We start from the raw sequence: 22752 nt of genomic DNA on the forward strand, positions 1-22752 counted from the left end.
GACTTGAAAAGTAAACACGTGCATGTTCAAAGCTGGCCTGGCCTGGCTGTTTTGTTTATTTTATAAAAATCGCTTTTTGTCATTTCTCAGTAATGCTACCATAGCGGTCATAGTGATTACAACAGTGGATTTTTATAAAATCTACTCAACCATTCAAGAAGTTTTGATTATAAATCCCATTTTTCAGTAAAGTACAGCATTTTAAATGTTGTTACACTAAATCTGTGCTGCCATCTATTGGTGCATTCTGGTTCTAACTTTTGTAATTGAAGGAGTTTATTTATACATGGGCAATACACACACATCATTTAAACTACCAAGGTAGTTTTAATGCATCGTGTTAATTATATCTCATATAATGTATCTCATGTGTGCATTACTCATTGCGCCTCCGTAGCCAGGTGGGAAGGAGCAGCAATGCGAAGCACACGCTTCTTGATTAGTCCGGGATTCGGGCCCGTGACCACCAAATATGGAGGATGCGGAAAGGTCAGGGAATGACCACCGCATATCCCGGAGCAATATGGCCTTAGTTGCTAATGCTCCTAAAAACCAAATAACAAACAAACAAAGCATTACTCATGCATAATCCCTCATATTGTGGAGTTATACTTCATAACTGGGTTGTTACTATTGCAATAACAGGGTACCTACCCACTGACCGAAGAGGGGGCCAAAAATCCTTGAAACGGTATCCGCCGAGTATAAGTAACAGTAGTCTTCTCCATAGGTGAAGCCTTACTTATTCGAGATAGTGCCATGGCAACTCGTTGTGAAGACATTCACAATATGATATATGATTAAAACGATGCATTAAAACTACCTTGGTAGTAGAAATGATGTAGAAATGATCCTTCATACTCTTAGGCATTTAGCCAAGAAATATCTTTTAGATATTGTATGTAATTGTTGTGAATGATGGTAGTATTCACTGCCATTTCACTTCATGTTAAATAGTTTCAGCAAAGTGCCGATTTAAATGCATGCGGATTTTGTGTGTGTGTTTTGTTTTTTGTTTTTTTTGAAAGACTGTTTACGAAACCCAATTTTCAGATTTTTCCTGTAAATGAAATGAATTACATTGATATTCGAGCTTACCAACATACATTAACAACTTGATTTCATTCATGTATACGGTTATAAATTCCTTTCCCACTTTTAAAGATTAATAACTCGAAAACTGTTTTTTGCCCTGTAATCAGTATATGAGATTCTGTTAACAATAAAAATTAGTGCAAATTTGACCGCGAGCTCTAAAAGTGTTTAACTTAAAAAAATAACACAAACGTAAATTTTTCATCAATCTTCACTGACGATCAAATTTCTACGTGTCGCCATTATTTTTTAATAAGCAGTCAAGGCGGAGCATAGTTTTCTCCACAGATTCTTTCAAAATTTCTAGTGGAATATTCAATCACAATACCAGTGACACCAGATGTATAGCGAGAAATACATAATCTCGAAATTTGATCAGGCTTGTTTTTGTTGTACCTCGTGAATTCTTTGAATCACTTCTTGGTATGATGACGGACGACTTTGGATGCTGGCAGGCTTAGGATTAGGTAGCCTGCTTCGAAATGCCTTACGATATTTAATACAGTTCTTCTAAAAAAAAAAAGAGGCCTTGAGATATTTTTCTATCTTTGATACACCCTTAAAAGCTTCAATAACGCTATTGCCATTTTTATAATGAAGTTTTAATTAAAAGCGCTTTATCTTTAAGCAACATTTTAAAACAAACTTGACTGGTTGTTTAAATTAAGCTCAACTGCAGGCTTTTATCTTGACGATGAAGAACACGCCCACGACGAGCAGTCACTGGAATTTTTCGATCCCAGAGTCATTCCTTTTATAATGAATGCAAAAGCTAATTTGTTTGTTGGAACGAATAACCCCCCCCCCCCTCGGTGGTTAAATTTCAAACATGTGTATTATTTAAAAATCCTGCATAACATAGTTAACCGTCTGTCGATGCAACCTGTATTTTTTGAGTTAAGTTTTAAAGGTGGAAAGGGCTTTATAACCACCCTATATTTGAATTTTGTATTCAGATACAGGCTGGTTATAATGTCCTTTTTATTCTTTGATAATTACTGCTGGGGGATATTGCTAAAATAGAGCAACTGTAGTGGGTAAAGAGAGAGAGATGCACAGTTTACAGAAGTCAGGGACATAAAATACTCTAATCTTCTTATTTTCATAAAAATATAAATAAATAAATAAATATTTATTATTTAATTAAATAAATAAATTAAATGAAAAACACATGCAAGTGTGTACGCACCATCATTTTGCGAATATATGAACTTGTGCATCCATCTCTTGACAAATTCATGATTTGTATTTTTAAATATTGTGAGCAACTATTTCGAATATGTCGTGCATCGCACTGTAATGTGTTAATGAATGTATTCTTGATGTTTTGCTTATCATCCTAGAAATAGAATCCCTGAAGGAAACATGTGTTTTAATTTTTGAGATCGATTATAAGGATTATAAGAATTACTGTTTGTTTGTGTTACAGCATTCAGACCATTCATGATGAGAGTACACTCCAATTTAAGAATGCCTTCTGACGAAAATTGTCTTAATACTGTATTTGTTTTTCTCGGCATCCTGATCTTAAGCAAATGAGCAGAAATCTTTCCATTTTTAGGATTAAATAGACACGACTGAAAGTATAAAAAAAATTTCATTTTTGAATGAGATTTCGACAAATTTCAGTTGTCTTAAATCAAAGATTCGTAAAATTTTCTTAAAGAATATAAGCGTTCTTTATCTGTTTATTACCATAAGTAAGTGGAGATTTTTATCATCTTTTCTTCTTGACTAAACCCAATTGAATAGTGATGTTCCGTTTACTGCACAACGTTCGAAGCAAAGGTAAAAGTGTTTGAAAGTGGGGTGTTCTTTAGTCAGTCTGTATTCTAAACTGAAGGCTATAAACTGAGGACTGTTGATGAAGTCGGCTTCGGGGAACTAACAGAGAACAATATCTTTTCCTCCACCTGGGACCATAAGTAGGTCTCGCTGCTTGTTCTGAGGCAATCCTTACCAACAATGCAGGTATTGTAGCAGGTATGAATAGATGAAATTAATGATGTAGTGAGTAGAGGTTTTCCTGTCATGATTCAGGTCATTTAAATAATGAAAGCTCTGGAAATTAGTGTAAAGATTGCGTAGACCACTTTTATTTTTAATTGGCCTCTTCTGGTTCATTTCAAGCACACACCACAATCAGTTCTACGCTGAAAGTTATGTCTTGTCTTCTACGTTATCCTCAAAGGTCCGTTATTACTTCGGCCTCCCTCTCCTCCTAGATTATTGCCCAGCCATATTTTAGGGATGACATAAGAGGATATCCAGGTTAAAGGCGAAAGTTTCGACGCTTTGGATGGGCACAAGTCTAAATGTGTTATAATTAGGAAATGTGTATAAATACGAATAAGGCCGAATCGGCCTTCCATTTTACACGAAAATAAAAGCAATGTTTTTGATAAGAAAACATCTATAGTGGCACCTAACAATGGAATGTAACGGAAGTTTAGCAATCACGTCACATTACCCACGTGACTGATGAAAAATGTGATATGAAATATTGAAATTAAAGCGATAGCATACGGGCCACGGTAGCCCTGTGGTAACGTTGCCGTCTTGCTTAATAGCTGTTCGAGTTTCCATTCCAGCTACTACCCTTATGAGAATTTTCTCAGGCGGTTTTCCATTGAGCATTCAGTTTGGCAGCCTGTTCGTGAGGTTTTTCACCGGGATTGACTCCGGTTTTCCGCTTACCACAGATAAACCGGCCTTCGCGAAGGTACACAAAAAATTGATAGGGCCAGGGACGGGTGTAGACTAAACTCCGCAGCGTTTTCGCTGCAGACTTTACTCTTGGGGGGAAGGGGTTTAGTGGGGCAACCGCGCCACCATCGTAAAGTGGGTTGCGGGCAGTCTATTTAACAGACATATTCTGCTCCTTAAAAGAATGCACTGCATGCACTAAGTCAGTGGATTTTAGCTGCAGCTAAAATCCATCGATTAAAATGTGAATAATTATGCTGTAAAAATCAATTGCTGGGGTTTGCACCTGTTGCAAAACATAAGTTCATGTTCTTGTTCCAGTAATAATACCAATATATATTTGATTATTTTTCTTTTTTTCTGTTATTTCTGAAACATGTCTTTTGAATACTAATCGGCAACCTTTCTCTCGCTGGCAGCAGGCCACAAGAACAGCGTTAATTACGCAGTTTTCGAAGTAGAATTTAATTGTTGTTATTTAGATATTTACAAAGATCATTAAATACGAAAATCCACTATTACACGACACCAACGTTTTATTATATGGTTATGATAATATCGTTGAACACTGTGGATTATACATGAAACAACATTAAGAGACAGTAATACAGAAGCATCGAATATTACTGAGGGAAAAAAAAAAAAACGAATATTTGTAAATGTAAACGTGATATATTATGTGACACGTTAGTTTTAAACATGGGGAACGCATAACCGTGGACCGCGCAATATGAAGGAATAGGGAACAGGTTGGGCATCCTTGTTACAGAAGGAAGTCCTGTATAGCAGACCAAAGAGAATTTGTACATTGCAATCTGCATGGAACACCATCTGCCATCTATTACTGAAACAATTTTCTATGTTGCACACCTAAATATTAAAAAAAAAAAAAAAATCTAGTAATGCTGTCATGAGAATTATGCATTGTAAAGAAATCTCTTTTAAACGTAATCACATTTCCTTTAACAGTTGAAATTCATCATTGGCACTTAGTAATTATTCTTGTACAAACGAGATGGCGCCACTGTTGTTCAGCAAGCATTTTATTATGTACGTATAGAAATAAAAAATATTAACTAATACACTGTTATGAACGAGCGCCGTACTGTGGAATGGCTTCTAAAATTTAAAAAAAAAAAATAATAATAATAAATGCCTTCCAAACACACATCTAAGTCCAAAATATGGGAGGGCAGAGAAAATTCCAGCTTTCTTTTTTCCCTCCTTGGCAAAGGCAGGCACTTTGCAGCTTGTATTTCTGCTTACCCTTTAAAATACATTTCTTAGTTTCTTTCCTTTGTGTGTGTTATCCGAAATAGTATGTTTGTTTTTCCTCAATTGCTGCTTGCTGATCCCTAAATTATCTTCATACTACCCTTGTGTGCCAGCTGCAGAACCGCATCAGAATGGAAACAAAGTGTGATAATTGGTGTTTGCGGAACACATACTAAGGTGTGTGGGTAGATGTGGCACACACAAACTATTCTACAATACGATTGATAATCCTTAAGAATATGTTCTTCGACTAACTAAACCAGGGCGATCAAAAAAGTTTCCTGGTGTGAGAGTAAATCTTTACAAACAACAACGGATAAACTTGATTTTGACCTCATTGATGTTTCTAAACTTGAATAAAAAATTTTGAAATTGTAAAAAGTGTTGTGTGAGGAATTTTTATATTGCTCTGTTTGTTTATCGAAGCCGATATTGTGGAAAATAATAAGAAACAATGTATCATCTGCACCCTCCCCCACCTCCTGCTAGTTCACGAATTTGTTGACAGTTTTTTTTAGAATTACTATACTTATTATTTTATTTTTTATTCATGCAGTTGTAAAACGTTATCCTTCGTGTGTGAACACCATAATAATAATTATCACTTCAGCAGTCAAGGATATCAATAAACTACCAAAGGCTATTGTAGTCTCACCCACTCACACATTTCATACTTGGCTTCTTTCACACCCTCGCGATTGGAACGGTGGTTATGATCGCTGTTCATCCATACCATGTGTTTAAAGCTGGCATTCTCTTCTCGTCGAGATGAAACTAATTTTTATGGAATTTTTTCATATCGTAGTCGAGTTAGTCGGTTACGGGAGGAGGGTGCATGGTGTTATCTCCAGAAAAAAAACCGGGCAAACGACCATAGGATCCATTCAATTTATTTAGAGATATTTGTTTTGTAGAATAGAATAGCTTCATTCACCTGATATTATAGCCTCATTTAAACTGATATAAAATTTAATATTCAAAGAACATAACCACAAATAAACATAGAGTTACACTGAGTAACCACTTTATTAGATACACCTGCTTTTTTGTGAAATGGAGTGCTCCTTGAGAATAGCAGCACTTGTTCGTAACATGAAATGCAAAGCTGGTAGGAAGATGTGTGCGTGCAATTCAGTGCGAGAATGGATGACAATATTTAAATGACTCTGAATGTGCCACGGTAGTCAACGCTAGAGGCACCAGTATGGGTATCTCAGAACTGCAAATCTTGCTGGAGTTTTCATAAACGACTGCGTCCCAGGTGCTTTGAAATTGGCCCAGTAACCAAATAACATCCACCCAACTGCGATCGAAAACAGCTCGCTGATTCGAAAAGCCAACAGACGCTGACATCCGTTGGGCAGGGTAACAGAAAAGCTACAGTTAGCCAAATAACTCAGTTCAAAAACTGGTAATCAAAGAGATATTTCAGAACGAACAACTGGTTGTATTTTGTCACGTGTATTGTATCGCAGTCGACAAATGAACCGGGACTCTTGGCTGCGATACCCCATCTGATATTTCTGCCAGCAAAAAACAAGAAGATACAGTTGCATTTTATTTTTCATTTATTACACACAATTTACAATCAAGATGTATACACATCAATTAATTAATATACAAGATTTATATACAACAGTTATTTACATATGCAGTATTTATATGCTCTCTGTACATATATATAACATGTGTGTGTGTGTATATATATATATATATATATATATAGATTCTTGAAACGGGATGGCTCCCAGGCATAAGCCCATCTCCACCTTGATAACCTGTGGTGGTGTAGAAAGAAACTCTACATAGCGGGCCAGGCCTGAAAAAATATACATGTATAAAAGAAAAGTTGAAGTCTTTAACACTGTATGTGCATATAGCACAAATCCCGCACCCACCGGAAGTAGTGCAATACCTCTCTCTCTCTCTCTCTCTCTCTCTCTCTCTCCCTCCCTCTCTTTTTTTTTTTTTTTTTTTTTTTTTTTTTTTTTGCAGGCTCTCAGGTTTGGGCCACCTGAGAGCCTGCAAAAAAAAAAAAAAAAAAAAAGAAAGAGAAAGAGATACAGTTGCAGTGGGCCGAAGAACACCAACACTGGACAGTGGAGGATTGGAAAAACGTTGCCGAATTCCGATTCATTTTGTTTCGCGCCAATGGGAGGACCATGGAGTAAATATTATGATTCCTTGGATTCATCCTGCTAGGGCCAGCAGCAACGCAGGCTGCTGATACCTAGTGGTGGCGATGTGATGAGTGTTTTCGTGGTGCACATCCTCCCCCCCCCAACTTCAAACCCAGTGCAACAATATTTGGATTCTACAGATTATCTGGAAATTGCTTCCGACTAGCTATATCCTTCATGGCTGTAGTGCATGGATCTACGAATGGATTCTTCCAACAGAATAATGCGCCGTGTCACAAGGCAGAATTGTACTACTGGTTCCAGGAATATGAGAGGGAATTCAGCCTACTACGGTGTTCTCCCCGATCTCCGCAACTCACTCTATTTGATCACCTGTGGCATGAGATAGAATGAGCTCCCCAGAGTAAAAATCCGCAATCATCCAGTTTGAAACAGTTGTGAGAAACAACTGAGTTACATTAGACCAGTAACTCCGCGCGTCCGACAACTCTTTGAGTCAAGCTATTATGACGAACCTGAGCTGTTCTGAGGACAAACTCTCTGTCAGGTAGTTGTACCTAATAAAGTGGCCACTCAGTGTACATTGTCATTGCAGTCCGTGAGGAGAACACCGAAATTCCCAAAAGTAATTTGCGCTTTCTGAGCCTAACTCGGTTGTGGAAAAAACAAAAAAAAAACCAACAACAACCACTAATAGATATATAATAATGGGGTAGAAATGTCTTAGGAACAGTTAGTCATAAGTGAGCCTCCGAAACCCTCCCCTGCCCATAGCCAAGTTTAGTGAAAGTCAGCCAGGGCAGAAACGTACACCCCTCCACACAAAAACATGCACACATTTGCTTATGCAAATGCGTGCATGTTTTATCTACTTACACCCATACAATCATAACATTTGCTCATACTAATATCTATACTAATATGCATAAACGTACATTACATTTATCATATAAATAATTACATTTATATTTATGTATTTACATACATACACTGGTGTTCAAAGAAAGTGCATCACCTAGGAATTTCACATTTCTAACCCTTTTTCGCGATGGTATGTTACATTAATGACTAGCATCACAAATAGAAATATAAACAAAAGATATAAATATAAAAATAGCGAAATGCTTAAAGATAACAAAAGATATTTATTAATAGTTAAGGCAAAGCTAAGTAATATCTGACAGGTGCTCTCAAAATATTCCAAAATGAGCATTTGAAACATTTATACAACAGTTTTGGTAAACACGACGGCTGAAACGTTATCAGAATCCCTCAATTTGCTTCAGTTTATCATTTTAAATGAAAAGTTCACCAGGTACAAACTAATATTTAGTTGACCCGCCTCTGGTCCTGATGACAGCAGCACACCGTAAAGGCATCGACAAGATCAATTTCTGAAGATAGTCAATTGATAGTTCGTGGTTCCAAACACGAATTATGGCTTCCTGAAGTTCACGAAGGGTCTTTGGTTTCTTTCTGGCAACTGCAGATTCCACACGATGCCAACAGTTCTCTATAGGATTCAGGTCCGGGCTGTCCTTGCTAACTAAGAGTTGTAATGGACCGTTCTTCCAACCATTTGTTCACCTGTAACAAATGTAAACACATTACTGTCGAACCTCTAATGCAGAAATGAAGCTAAAGTAACTACAGAAGTGCCTTTTTCTCTTTTCTCCCGATGGCAAGGAGCAGAGTCGTCCTGAAAGATGCAGTTACTTGGCAGGTTGAAATGGTCTCTAATGGTTGGCAGCAATATGCCTTCCAATATAGCGAGGTATCCATTGGCATTTACGGAACCTTTCATAAATTGCAGGTGGACCTGCTCCGAGATACGAAATGCACCCCCATATCATTTGGCTGGTAGGGAATTTCACTGTAGACACCATACAGTCTGGATGGTATTCTTCACATCTACAGCGAATCGTTTGTCTCCCATCAGAGCCATGCAGGTTGAATTTCTTCTCATCCGAGAAAATAACTGACTTCCACTGTTCGGAGATCCATTTCATATGCTCCTTACACCAAATCAATCGGTCCTTTTTCATTTTTTATGTGAGGAGGGACTTCTTAGGACGACTGGCTACAAGTCTCTTTTTGAAGAGGCGTCATCTGACTGTTACTGCATTTGCTGCTACTCCTGTATGTTCTTCCCATTCTCTTTTCACCTCAGACAAAGTATCTTTACGGTTTTTAAGGCATAAGCACTTCAAAACGCGGTTGTGTTTTGGTATAGAGACTCGTTTGCGTCCGGTTCCTTTTTGCCTATCAGCAGAACCAGTATTCTTGAGTTTAGAAAGAAATCTACTCACTGTCGACTGATTACAAGACACTCTATAAGCAATATGAGGAGAAGAACATCCTTCCTCACTTAAAGCAACAATAGCACTCTTTCTTCGTGGCGTCAACCTGCACGTAACTCGTCATCCTGACACAAGCAAGGAATGAGTGCAACGCTTGCAGAGCGTGCTTATATAGTTGAAATTAACAGCTGATGCAATATTACATCATCATCATCATCTACGCGTGTCAATCTTATCTGATGCAATCTGTAAGAAATATTGCCATATACTTCCGCTATTCGGACGACAATTACAATTTTAAGGGGTGATGCACTTTCTTTGAACACCAGTGTATGTATTTATTTACATTTATATATACTTTTATCATATAAATAATAAGCACCCTACTTGGTACGAAACATTCTGACATTTTGGATTGTCTGTTCGGTAGATGTCATTATCGAGTAGTCGTGATTATCCATTCATGGGGAATTTATGGGGGGGTGAAGACCGGACACAAGCATGTACTTGTTCATCAGTCCCCTTCAACCAGTTTGTCACTGATTAGAAGTTGTCAACATTTGGTTAACATGCTTTGGGTCCTTCGCCTAGTGTCAAAGACCTGTTGAGTGAAGTTCTAAAATGCCATGTAGTAGGTCTCCTCAGCTATAAATAGACGTTCATCATCACGTGGAAGTGGTCCTGTTTCGGTGACTGTGATAATTGGGGCAATCATACAAGACATGCGTCCAATCGTTGTCAGCTCCATAGGTGCATCTAGAGTCTTGTGCAAGTCCGAGTTGCATCAATTTTGCATCAAAGGAGCCATGTCTGTAATGAAAAAGGTGGAGTAAAGACTTGGTGCATACCAGTTGGGGCGGTTTGAGGGAGGCCAGAGATACCTTGGGGAGGGGGATCTTCTTGCAGCAGCTCCTTTGGTATTTTCTTCCCATCTGGTTGTTTGAAGAGGAGAGTTTAGAATTCTCTTTCTTTCTCTCTTCATAAGTTAAGGGGATAAAGGGGACCCCTGTCTCCTATTGAATCCCCAAAGCAAGTTTGGCATCATTGAGGGGGGGAACAAAAAACAATAATAAATAAGAAAATACAAATCCCACATCCATTGGTGAAGTTCAAGACCAGTGAATGTCAGCGATCCCGTACCCAGGGAGCTCAAACCCTGTTACAAACGGAAATGAAAATTTAGAGCGAATAAAATGAAGGTTGCCTGAAAAAAAAAATGGAAATGCCTAGGAAAAAGGGCAAAGAAAATTCGACTGATTCTCCATTTCTTCAAGGGGAGAGTTACAAGGCACTGTAGTAGGCGAAGGAGAAACGTAGTATTTTGATAACCCAGCAAAGCCTGCAGTTTTTCGGGGTTTTCACTTTTGAAAAATGTTCCTCTAGTCATTTTATTTTCCTCATTCGTGAAACCCCTAAAAACCTCACTGGCTTTTCTGTTGTTTTCCTTCTTTTCCAATCCCTCTACGTAGGCGGACTTTAATTCTACTACTTGAAGAGTATTTTTAAGCCACACTTCCTGTTTGGTCGGCGTCGACAAGAATAATATTGTATGTTTATCTAGTTTATGTTTAAAATGTAATCATGATCCCAGTATGCTATATTATAAACATTTTCTTAAAAAGCTTTTTGAAAATATCTTTTTAAACTTCAGTTTTAAATGTCTTTGCGAACGTTGAAAGCTTTCGAAAATAAAATGTATAGTAATTCTGTTTTCTGTTCATATTCCGACACGAAAGGTTAGAGGGTTTTATATTATGGCCATTTGATCAGAATGTTATCATGGGCCATATTTTCTGGTGATATTTTGTCGAACCACATTCAGTTATTGATTATATATTCAGACCAGCTACTTCCTTCTATTTCTTTGAAAAAGGCTTAAAAAGTGCACTTTTGGTTTGCTAAGGAGATTTTGCCGTTAACTTCGAATGAAGAAATTCAGTAAAGAACACATACCGAGGAATCTAACTTGAAATGTTGGAAAAAAGGTTTATTATTAACGCGTAACGAAAGGGTCAGCGATTCCTCTTGTTATAAATGAACCTTCCACACTAGCGCATTACGACTGCAAGAAAGATTAGAAGTGGAAACGCGAACAAGTAGAATGAAGGTTTTAAAATATATAGTAAAACATGAATCGAAAAGTTAATGCTGTTGGATTCTCACATTGTATCACATTTGTGAAGCTTTAGAAATTTAGATACATACAGATGACCGTTGGATTTCGTCGAAATATGTACCTCTTGCTCTGCTTTTTTTTTCTTTTCAAGTAACTTCAGTGATAGCGTTGGACCACAGAAACTTATCTGGCAATCGGGGAAGTTCTTTATGTTTAACTAAATACCCGCGTTTAGCACAACGTAAAACAGAAAGCCATTAACCTTTTTGTCAAAGTTAAAACTGACTACCCTAAATTTATTTTATGATGTTTAGTCCCTTTTTTTATTATTATTATTACAACTACGTTGAGCCATTTGTGGTTCTTTAGAAAATATTTTTTACGATTTCCTTCAGTTTCTTTAATTAAACTGTTTTCCTCATGGTTAATTGTGCCTTTTGAGTACGAGCAATTTGGGATAACGTTGATATTTTTAACCCTATTCACTCTAACTACTTCCTTTCCTTTCTTTAAAAGGATGTTTGTTATTGCTTTCTGTTTCTCCACATTGGTAAGGGGAAAAAAAAAAAAAAATAAAATATATATATATATATATATATATATATATATATATATATATATGAAAAAACACATCTTTGTTAGACCAGTAGCTGGCATATTTCTGAACCAAAAGTACATTCGCAATGTTCGCTATCTCAACTGAATTCCATCAATAGAAAGAAATTAAACAATTCTCTTCCTGATCCATAATAAGCGGAAGAGAAATGGAACTTGGGCTACAGCGAGATAAAAATCATTCACTTTCAGTATAATACAGACCACGATTGTTTAACTTTGCTCTGATTTTTTGCCATTCCTTGGCTGAAAGACGTTAACGCTATTCACCCACTACGTTATTTAGAATACGTGATGTTTATTGACAATGCGTGACCATGCGTGAAATCATCGAACTTTTTCAGCAATTCATTACGTTACAGCGCGTGAGTAACATGTATTAAGTACAGTGACTTGTTCTGCCCTTCGAAAGACGATCAAAATCTACATAATTCGCGCCGTTTACTAAGAAAGAAATGGAAATTTCAATTTATTTGAGAGGGGGAGGGCATTTCTAAATTCTAACTGTAATAAAAGTGGACAGAAACTATGAATCTCAGTCATGAAAGTTTATTTATTATAGAAACAAATCGAATGCTGTAATTCGATACTGATTCTCGGCGAACTTCAAAACGTTTTCAGTTCGTTGAACGTAGGAAGAGAAAGTGGAACTATTTTGTTATTAACTTTCTAATCCTGGGAGAATGTTACACTGTCCCGTAATTTCGTTATGGTTATGGGCTGTAAGATCGTTTAATACGCTTAATAGGCTGAACGTGCTGTCATCAACCGTTTACTTCGTAATAAAACAGCGTGTCTCTTTTTAAATAAGTTCCTCGATGTTCGTTCTTCCCACTTCTTGTGATCTTCTTTAGCTTGACTGAACTGTTGGGGAACGATCGATATTTGTAGAGATTAGATCGCAATGCGCCGAGCTGTTAAAAAAAAGAAGAGGCAGGATAAACGGGTGCAGTTTCTTGCACGGAAATAGTTGATCTTAGAATATGTTATGCGTGATTGGTTCTTTATTTACCGGCATACATACACGTAAGCAATCCAGTATCGTAACGTCCCACGTTTATGAAGTTGACTCAACTACTGTTGACTACTTTAGAAAACGTTTTTGAAGCAAATTTAACAGTTTTCCCCGTGTAAAGGGACAGTTGGCAAATTGAATTATAAAACTTTAAATGAATCATCAGCTTTCTCGCACTGCATAATAATCGACGCACAAGCCACAAAAGGTATAATTCACATTCGTGCATTTCAGTTGTGGAGTCGTGTCTTTATCAACTATGACACACATTTGTAATGCGGGGCTGTAATCTGGACATCAGTGTTATGCAGGGATAAGCCTTCAACTATCAGAATTACGGTACCTAAAATGCTTTGTGCACTGCCTAAGTTCTAGAGCTGATTTTGTTATTACTAAATCTTAGTTAAAAATGTCCCAGAAAACGCCAGTATACCTTCGTTTTTCGCATATTCCATCCACTAAGCTAGTCAACATCTGATCAAGTATCAGATATCTTGCTGTGCAGTGACCCAACTAATATAAATTCTTTATTGCTGATAAGTACAGAATATGTACTAGAGACAATAATACTCATCACGTCGACATGGCCAGGAGTTTTACATAAAGGTGGGATAGGATTGCAATTCCTGTCCTTATCTGGTGCGGCGCCAAAGAGACGTGCGCTCGAGTGGGGGAAAGAAGGAGAAGAAGAACGGCGTTGTACACGGTGTTGAGTTCTGTACAACATATAGTACGGTCGTGGGAAAAAGTATGGGGGCGACTCGGCAAAGCAATAGCTATCTAAGGCAGATGTAAGGTGAAAATTCAGCCATTTTCACACATTACACCCTGAAGTTGGCCTGTCTGGTGTCTGTCGGTAGTGAATTGAAACAATTTTTACTTCCTTGTAAAAGTGAGAGCACGCGGACTTCATTCTGTCCTAGCCTCTCAACTTCATCCGCTGACCTACTGGAATCACCCTCACTAAGCTGGCAAATAGGATCCTGCTCGTTTGTCTCAAACCTCCGCTACTTGAGATGCAAGCAGTTGTCACAAACGAGAGTAATAGTTTTCTCCAGTGTTTTAGACGTTAAAAACGTTTTTAATGGCGTTATTCCTAAAATTTTGTAACAAAAAACCGTCATGCGAAAAGCGTTACGGAAATGACGTCATGTTCAGCTTCCGCCAGAAGCGAATTATTGAAAATTGTATTGTTGCAATCGTACTTGTATGATGGCAACAATAATTTATCTTCTACTGCACCAAATTTAATGAAATTTTGCATGGAGCTTCATCTTAGCTCTATACTAGAGGAGGCGCCAGGTGGGCAGGAGCAGCAGTGCGTAGCACACGCTTCTTGATTAGACCGGGGATCGAGTCGTGACCACCAAATACGGAGGATGCGGAAAGGTCAGGGAATGACCACCGCATATCCCCGGAGCAATATGGCCTTAGTTGCTAATGCCCCTAAAAACCAAATAACAAACATATACTAGAGGAAAACCTTTCAAACCTCTGAAAATTGCAGTAGTTTTTCCAGGATAGTGGAAAATATGAACATGTGATAAAGGCAATTTTCTCATGTAATGAACGGGATAATGTGGATGTGTAGCATATCGTTGGAAAACTAACGAATTTAGAAACAGAAATATTAAGGTTATAAGATACAAAAAAAACTTTCGGAAACTGGGAAATGCGTTAATTCGAAAACGCATCTGGTTTCAAGTCACTAGTGTTTTCGTATTGAATGTAATTTTTTTTTCTTTACAATTAAACTCTGAAGCTGGAAAAGATCAAATCTTTCGATAAATACTACACATAATGGAACAAATATAGATGGTGTATTTAGTCGTGAACTAAAATCTCTTCAATGTAAAAATTATATATCCTGCTTCAGTCATTACAGACCAGTACTTTCATAACCGATATGTAATTATTATTAATAAAATAAAAAGATTGTTATAATATTATCCATGAGTTTTATTAATATCTGAAAATTAAAACGTTTTTAACGCCTGCCACGACACTTTTTTTTTTTTTTTTTTTTTTTTTTTATGAAACCCCAAACATCAAAGGTATCAAAACCTATAGTACTTAGTACCATGCATGGGTTGAAGGAGAAGTATGGGGGGAAGGAGATGCCGGAAACTTTGCTCTAGAGACTAAACATGGGTTTCGCCACTTCAAGCCTCCAATAAGCAAAGTGGTGGTATTTCACCGGTTGATGAAAATCATCTACCACTCTTAAATATAAAACACGTTAAATATGCTAGCGGCAGGACACATTATGTACCTGGTACAGAATTTTTTTTTTTTTCTTTTAATTCTACCAAGCAGACTGTTTGGACACACTCTAGCTTCAGTTTTTCAACAGTAATACGTAATCAATCAAGCACCCAGCCAAACAGTGGACTGTAAGTTTGAACTCTATTGTGAAGAATTTTCTCGCTTGAATCATCAGAACTTGTGGGAGGCTGCTACAGGTGTAATTCGCTACAGAAACTGATATTAAAAAAAAGAAAAAAAAAAAAAAGAAAGAAACTTCCCACCTCACCTCTTATAATCTATAATCCCCTATTATAATTTTTCTAATTCCTCCTTAACTTTATTTAGACTACCAATTTCCGCAACAGCAGACAAAAGTTTGTTCTGGCAAATAAAAGCAAATTTCCGCACTTCTGTCTTTCAACTATTCTTACTCAATTTAAATTTACGTCCCTTTATATGTGCTGTCAGAGCAAGAGTAAAACTGCTATCAACAGTTAGCTTAGTGAATCTATTCAAAGCCGTAAATACCGCAATCATATCTCCGAAGTTCCTAGTTTCCAGACGCTGAAATTTGCAGAAGTGAAGCCTTTTTTTTTTTTTTTTTTTTTTTTTTTTTTTTTGGGCAAGATCACTAATCTCATTGCTCTTCTCTGTTCCCTATCTAACGGATCGACATCCTTCCTAAAGTGGCGCCTCCGTAGCCAGGTGGGTAGGAGCAGCAGTGCGTAGCAGACGGTTCTTGATTAGACCGGGGTTCAAGCCCGTGACCACCAAATACGGAGGATGCGGAAAGATCAGGGAATGACCACCGCATATCCCTGGAGCAATATGGCTTTAGTTGCTAATGCTCCTAAAACCGAATAACAACAACAACAACCTTCCTAAAGTATGTCTGGGGTTTCAGACCTGTATGCATTGCTGAAGAAGTGGCCTAACCATTTCCTTATACAGCGGGATAATCACCTCCATATCTCCTTACTCTTAACATTGACTGCTAAAAATAAACATTGCCTACCACCAACCTCGTCTGTCATATTTAAGGATCCGAAAGGATTTAAAGGTCATTAAAATTTAAAGGTAATTTAAATTTAAGGGTCATCTCGGACCCTTAAATATGGCAGAAGAGTTTCGTGTTTTTTTGTTTTTTTTTTTCTTTTCTAGAAACCTAAACTCTGGACTTCAGCATACTTCAACCGGATATACCCAAACAACACAACACCAGCAATAAACTCTCTGGCCATAGCTGTGCGCATAAATGTGCGTTGATAAGTTTCATAGAAGGCTAACCCTTAAGAAACTTCAATTAATGCTAAAATCACCAAGGGTGCATAAGTACTCGTGCTTTGGGTAACCGGGTTTCAAGTCCGTGACTACTAAATACGGTGCTGTTTCTCGTATTCTCTCTATCTTGTGAAGTCTTCTGGCCGTGTAGTCGTTCCGGTGTATAAATAGATTATTTATTTATTTATTATTATTTTTTTTAAATGGTCACCATCCATACATTTACGATGTGGCGCCTCTCGGAATCTAGCGCTCGTGTCGTGCACACGTTGCACCCTTCTTGGTGCAGCCCTGGATATCAGTAAAAGGCAAAGCAGCCCTGAATTCAGTATGCTCTAATTTAAATTTCAAGAACGCCTTATCTGGGGATTATCGTAGGCGATAAATACCAGCGTGAAGCATGAGAAGGTCGTTTCACCGGCCTTCCATGGATCGGTATTCACATTGTAAGAGAATGACTCGTGACAGCCACAACAAGAACAAAAGCGACACCTATAATAGTCTTCTAACTCATTAACGGACGTGTTTCGATGGAGAGGATCAGAATAGGAGTCACTTCCTCCTTCTCGTGCACGCCTAATAATCTAATTTAAGTTATCCCTTTCCCTTAACTCACCACACCTGCCACATGGGTCGCTGGCATCTTTAGCGTTTCTGGGTCATTGTCATACGGCAGCCGGAGGCCAACATCCCACTGTAACACGACAGTTGCGGAGAATATTTTCCTTTCGCTGCTGTCTCCAAGACGACAACACCCTCGATACTGAGGCCTCGCAGATTATAAAATTGAACGGTTGGTTGCTTGGTGTTGGGTCAGTTCCTTCTCTGCGAATGAAGACAGTAGGCAGCTCGGAGTGGATAAGATTTAATAATAGAATAAAAAAAGAAATTCCTTTGCTGCAGGGCTCTCGCGTGCATATAACATAAGAGGTCACCTCGAGACTTAGAATTGCATTTATTTTGCAGTTCATCTTTTGTGGGTGGGTTTTTTTTTGCATTATTATTCATGACAATAACACATCACGCATGAAATCATTCGATCGGATCTGTACAACATGTTAGCATGATTTTCGCACGAAGGTGACAAAGCATAACATTACTTATAAGTGTTTCAATCCTTAGAACAGAAAACTTGCTTCTTGTCCATTCTGGTCTCTTGCTAAAACTATTGGTTGAAATTTATCCCAATTTTTCCCCCACTTCTGCCCTTTGTATGCAATAAAGAGTTCTTCTTCTTCTTCTAGAAAAAAAAAAGCAATTGATGTAAATCAGCGGTTCCCAATCTTTTTTGACTCGCGAACCCCTTTCAACATAATATTTTTAAAGCGAACCACTAAGCCTATATGCTCTAAAATCGTATATTTCCGAATTTTTATTACAAAATATTTCGAGTACTACGTTTTTATAAGCGACATAGCATAATAATAATTTTTATTATTCAGTATCATTTATACTTTGTAAAGCAGTTATTAATCAGTCCAAACTATATTTCGAACAGGCTAAGAATAGAAAACTTGCTTCTTGTCCGATGGTACCGACCATTCTGGTCTCTTGCTAAAACTATTGGCTGCAATTTTCCCAATTTTTTTCCCACTTATGTCAAAACCAAATGGTTCTGTTGCCACATCAACGAAAGATAAAGCTGACCAGCTGGTATCTTAGTTTTCTTCCAACTCATATATTGATGATCTTGGTAAATCTCCTCAAACCATTCCCAGCATTCTATTCAATGCCTCTTGTGGTCTTCCATCAAAAGGATTTTGATGAATCTGATGCTACGAAAGCTCCAGGTCCTGATGATATTTCTCCACTTGTTCTCAAAACCTGAGCTCCTGAACTTACTTCTGTTCTTTGCCGCTTTTTTTCACTTCCTTATTCCAAAGGTGTTTTTCCTTCTGCTTGGAAATTTGCTCATATCCAGCCAGTTCCTAAAAGGGGTGACAAATCCCTCCCATCCAATTATTGTCCCATTGCAATTAATGCTACTTTTTCTAAAATAATGGAGAAATCAATTAACCGCCAACGCTTAAACTATCTAGAAACATTCCGTCTGATCAACGATCGCCAGTATGGATTCCGTCAATGTCGATTCACTGGTCATATTTTGACTTATGTTACCCATCTATAGACAAATTCAATGGAAAAGTTTGGTGAAACACAGCAGTTACTCTGGACATCTCCAAGGCCTTCGTTCGTGTTTGGCATAAACTTCTTCTAAATAAGCTTCCATCCTATGGTTTGCCAGCTGTTTTTTTGTAATTGAGTACCCAGTTTTATCTCTGACCGCTCACTGGTTTGATGAATTCTCCACTTGTTCTCAAAACCTGAGCTCCTGAACTTACTTCTGTTCTTTGCCACTTTTTTCACTTCCTTATTCCAAAGGTGTTTTTCCTTCTGCTTGGAAATTTGCTCATATCCAGCCATTTCCTAAAAGGGGTGACAAATCCCTTCCGTCCAATTATTGTCCCATTGCAAGACGGCTCTCTGTCTTCTAACTTCTCAACTAATGCGGGTGTTCCCCAAGATTCAGCTCTTTCTCCCGCCCTTTTCCTCTTGTATATGAATGACCTTCTTCCATTGGCCGGAAATTCTATCCATAGTTTTGCTGACGATAGCACATTGCATTCCACCTTCCAGTTTGAGAAACTTTGCCCTGCTCAAACAGCTTGAACTTCTCGAATATCCACTACCATTTCCTTAAATGCTGATTTCCAGGCAATTCTCCAATGGGGCAAAGATAACTTAATTTCAAACCTTCTAAAACTTAGTCCTGTCTTATATCTCGCAAAAAGGATTCTTCTGCTCCTATGTTTATCTTCGATGACGTATCGATTTCTAGGCAAGATCTTGGAGATTACCCTGACCTCTAATCTCTCTTGGCATAAAGCACATTACAAATATTGCTTCCTCTGCATCTAAAAAACTTTGTTTTCTATTGGCATTACTTTTCTTCTAAACTGTTATTGACTCTGTGAAATCGCAAATCTGTTCTACCACGGAATATCGTTCCCGCATCTGGGACAGTGCCCCCAAAACCTCTCTCAGGCTTCTAGATTCCATTCAAAAGAGGGCAGTTAGGTTAATTAGTATCTCATCTCTAACAAAGAAAAACAGAAAACAAATTATGATATTGGGATCACCAGTAAACGATTACATCTACCCGTATATTTGTTGTGTCTGAAACCGACTAACTCAGCCACGGAGTGAAAAAAGCCCATTAAAATTTCTCGCGTCATCGACGGGATTTGATCCCGGGCCTTTGCCATCCAGTGTGGGGAAGATAGTGATGATACCACTGTGCTACCGCTCAACAGTCTCATCTCTAACAGAGTCTCTCCACTCTCTGTTTCATAGACCTTTCTATAGATACTTCCACGGGCACTGTTCTTCTGAATTGGCTTCTATAATTCCGGCTCTCTCTTTCAAAGCAATCCGAGCACTTGACGCAAGCAGTCAACATCCTTTTATTGTCCAAGTTCAAACTCACAGAACCAACTTTTCTTCTTCCTCATTTATTCATTCAATTTTCGTTTTCTGGAACAACCTTCCTTATGTATTTCCTGAAACTTACAATCTACAGAAGTTCAAGTCTAATGTAACAAGTATCTTCTTTTCAACCTTCCATGCACAGTACTAAGTACTATAGGTTATTAAAAAAAAAATGTATCTGTACATAACAATGGTCCTTGAGAATCAAAAAAAATTTAGTATGGAAAACATTTATTTAACATGATATACTGTAAGATAGTATATCATGTTAAATAATATATCATGTCTAATTATAAGGAATTGTGGGAGATGTGGTTTCTTTCTTTGGCAATTCTTTACTTTTTATTTAATTTGATTTTACTTTATTGTTTATTATTAGTTATATTTTGTGGTTTATAACAATTTACCTGTGTAAATCTAAACAGACGCCATTACATCAGCGGTTCCCAACCGGTGGTTCACGAACCCCTGGATGTAGATGAAGTTGCTGAGATCTTTCGTTAATAACTGTATTCTTCACTTTGTGTTGTACATTTTACCCATATATTAAACATGTGCAGTCCTAAAATTGTTTTGTTGTGGACCATGCTTTTAAAAATAAACTGAATATTAATAAAATTAATAATAATTATTATTATTCGTATTATTATACAATTATTTAGCTGGGTCATTAAGGAGTATTTACTGTAGGATTCAAAAACTTGTTTTTGTTTTTTTTTGGACCTGCGACTAAATCATAGACCATGGCCCCAGATATTCAGGCCTTGCACGCATTGATCTGAACCTATTGATCGAAAGGGAAGGGGTTGTCGGTCTAGATTTAAATTATAAAACCATTAGGATAAATAAATTATTCGTAATAGCTTCAATTTATTCATCAAAAGTTCGAAAATTTATCACAAATGTTTCACAAATTTGAAATCATGACCGGTCAGAGAACCGGTCATGATTTCAAATTTGTGAAAAATCGTTTTAAAGAATTCCAGCTTTGTCAGTTTTTGTATGCTGTTATGCACAGTTACACAGTTATAGTAAATTATTTTCAATCAGTGGATTAGACTCCCTATGCGCTCAGTTGATAATAGGTTACAATACTATGGGTATATATGGGACAGGTTCTGTGTTGATATGCTTCCTTTACTATCTACAGTAGAGCGCATAGTATTTCATAATATTTTTATTATATTTGTAAATATTATATAATATTAATTTAGGCATAATTTAAATTCATTTCCCCCGCATTCCTTCTTATTTTAAAAATAAAAGAAGCACATATGAATACGAAAGAAGCGTGTGGGGGGGCCGTTATATTTGAAAAACATGTATTTCTCAATTTCTCTGCATATTTATTTTCTTATACTTTTTTCCTTTGTTTTATTCTGTAATCCTTTACAGTTGTATTAGCATCTCTCTATACACCCGTTACTTTAATATTGTTCGCTGACAATTATTGTCTTTGAGACAACTCCCCTTAAAGCAGTAAGGGCCACAATACAACCTGATTGTTGTGTTTATTCTGAATGGTCAGTAGATCCAATAGCCGAGGCTTATTTTCTTTACAAATATATATCTTCGGAAGTAATGAGTATATCTCATGAGCAATTGAGACAGACACACAAAAATAGAATAAAACATTTACTGTACAATAAAGCAATATTATTATACAATAATATTTTATTATACTCATAGTCTTTTTATATAATGCGTGTACACACACATAAAGAGCAATATTGCCTATAAATGAACATTTCAGTTAATTTTCCATTTGGCTCTTTAATTAGTTATAGTTTAATATAATAACAATGAATATAGTTTAATATAATAACAATGAATATAGTTTAATATAATAACAATGAATATAGTTTAAAATAATAACAATGAATATTTTCAAAATTCGCCTCATCCTACTTTTACAGATCGTATATACAAATTGTTTTAATTAATGAAGCTGAATTCAACCAAACCTACAATATTGGTACCTATCATTCAAGCTTTCGTGATTTTATTCTGCTAACTGTAATTCTTAATGAACAAAATTATTATTACACTCAGCATATTTCCAATTTGAAATCTAATCCTATAACTGAATAACATTTATCAAACCTTACTAATATTATGATTCATAAATCATGCTATAGCTATCCAAATAAATGTGAATCACTTCATATAAACTTGCACAATTAATACTTCTTTCTTTTAAGTTCTCATTCACTACATAACATCATACCTATTGTTAACAATACCATTCAGTCAGTGTTCTCTACTTTAATTACTTTTATTCAGTCTTAATAAAAAGAAATTTTTTTCCAGTAATCCATACCAGCAACATTTATTTTTAACTTATCTTACTGTGATATTTATTTTGCTCACTCTTTATCAATTACTTCATTAAGCCTTTCCTTTTCATTTTAAATCCATTAAGCCTTAAAGGAATTAAAATGGAGGACCCATTAAGCTCACAGCTGCCCAGAT

The sequence above is a fragment of the Mastigoproctus giganteus genome, chromosome 1 (genome assembly GCF_048544385.1).
Source record: "Mastigoproctus giganteus isolate SK-2022 chromosome 1, ASM4854438v1, whole genome shotgun sequence".
NCBI lineage: Eukaryota > Metazoa > Arthropoda > Arachnida > Uropygi > Thelyphonidae > Mastigoproctus > Mastigoproctus giganteus.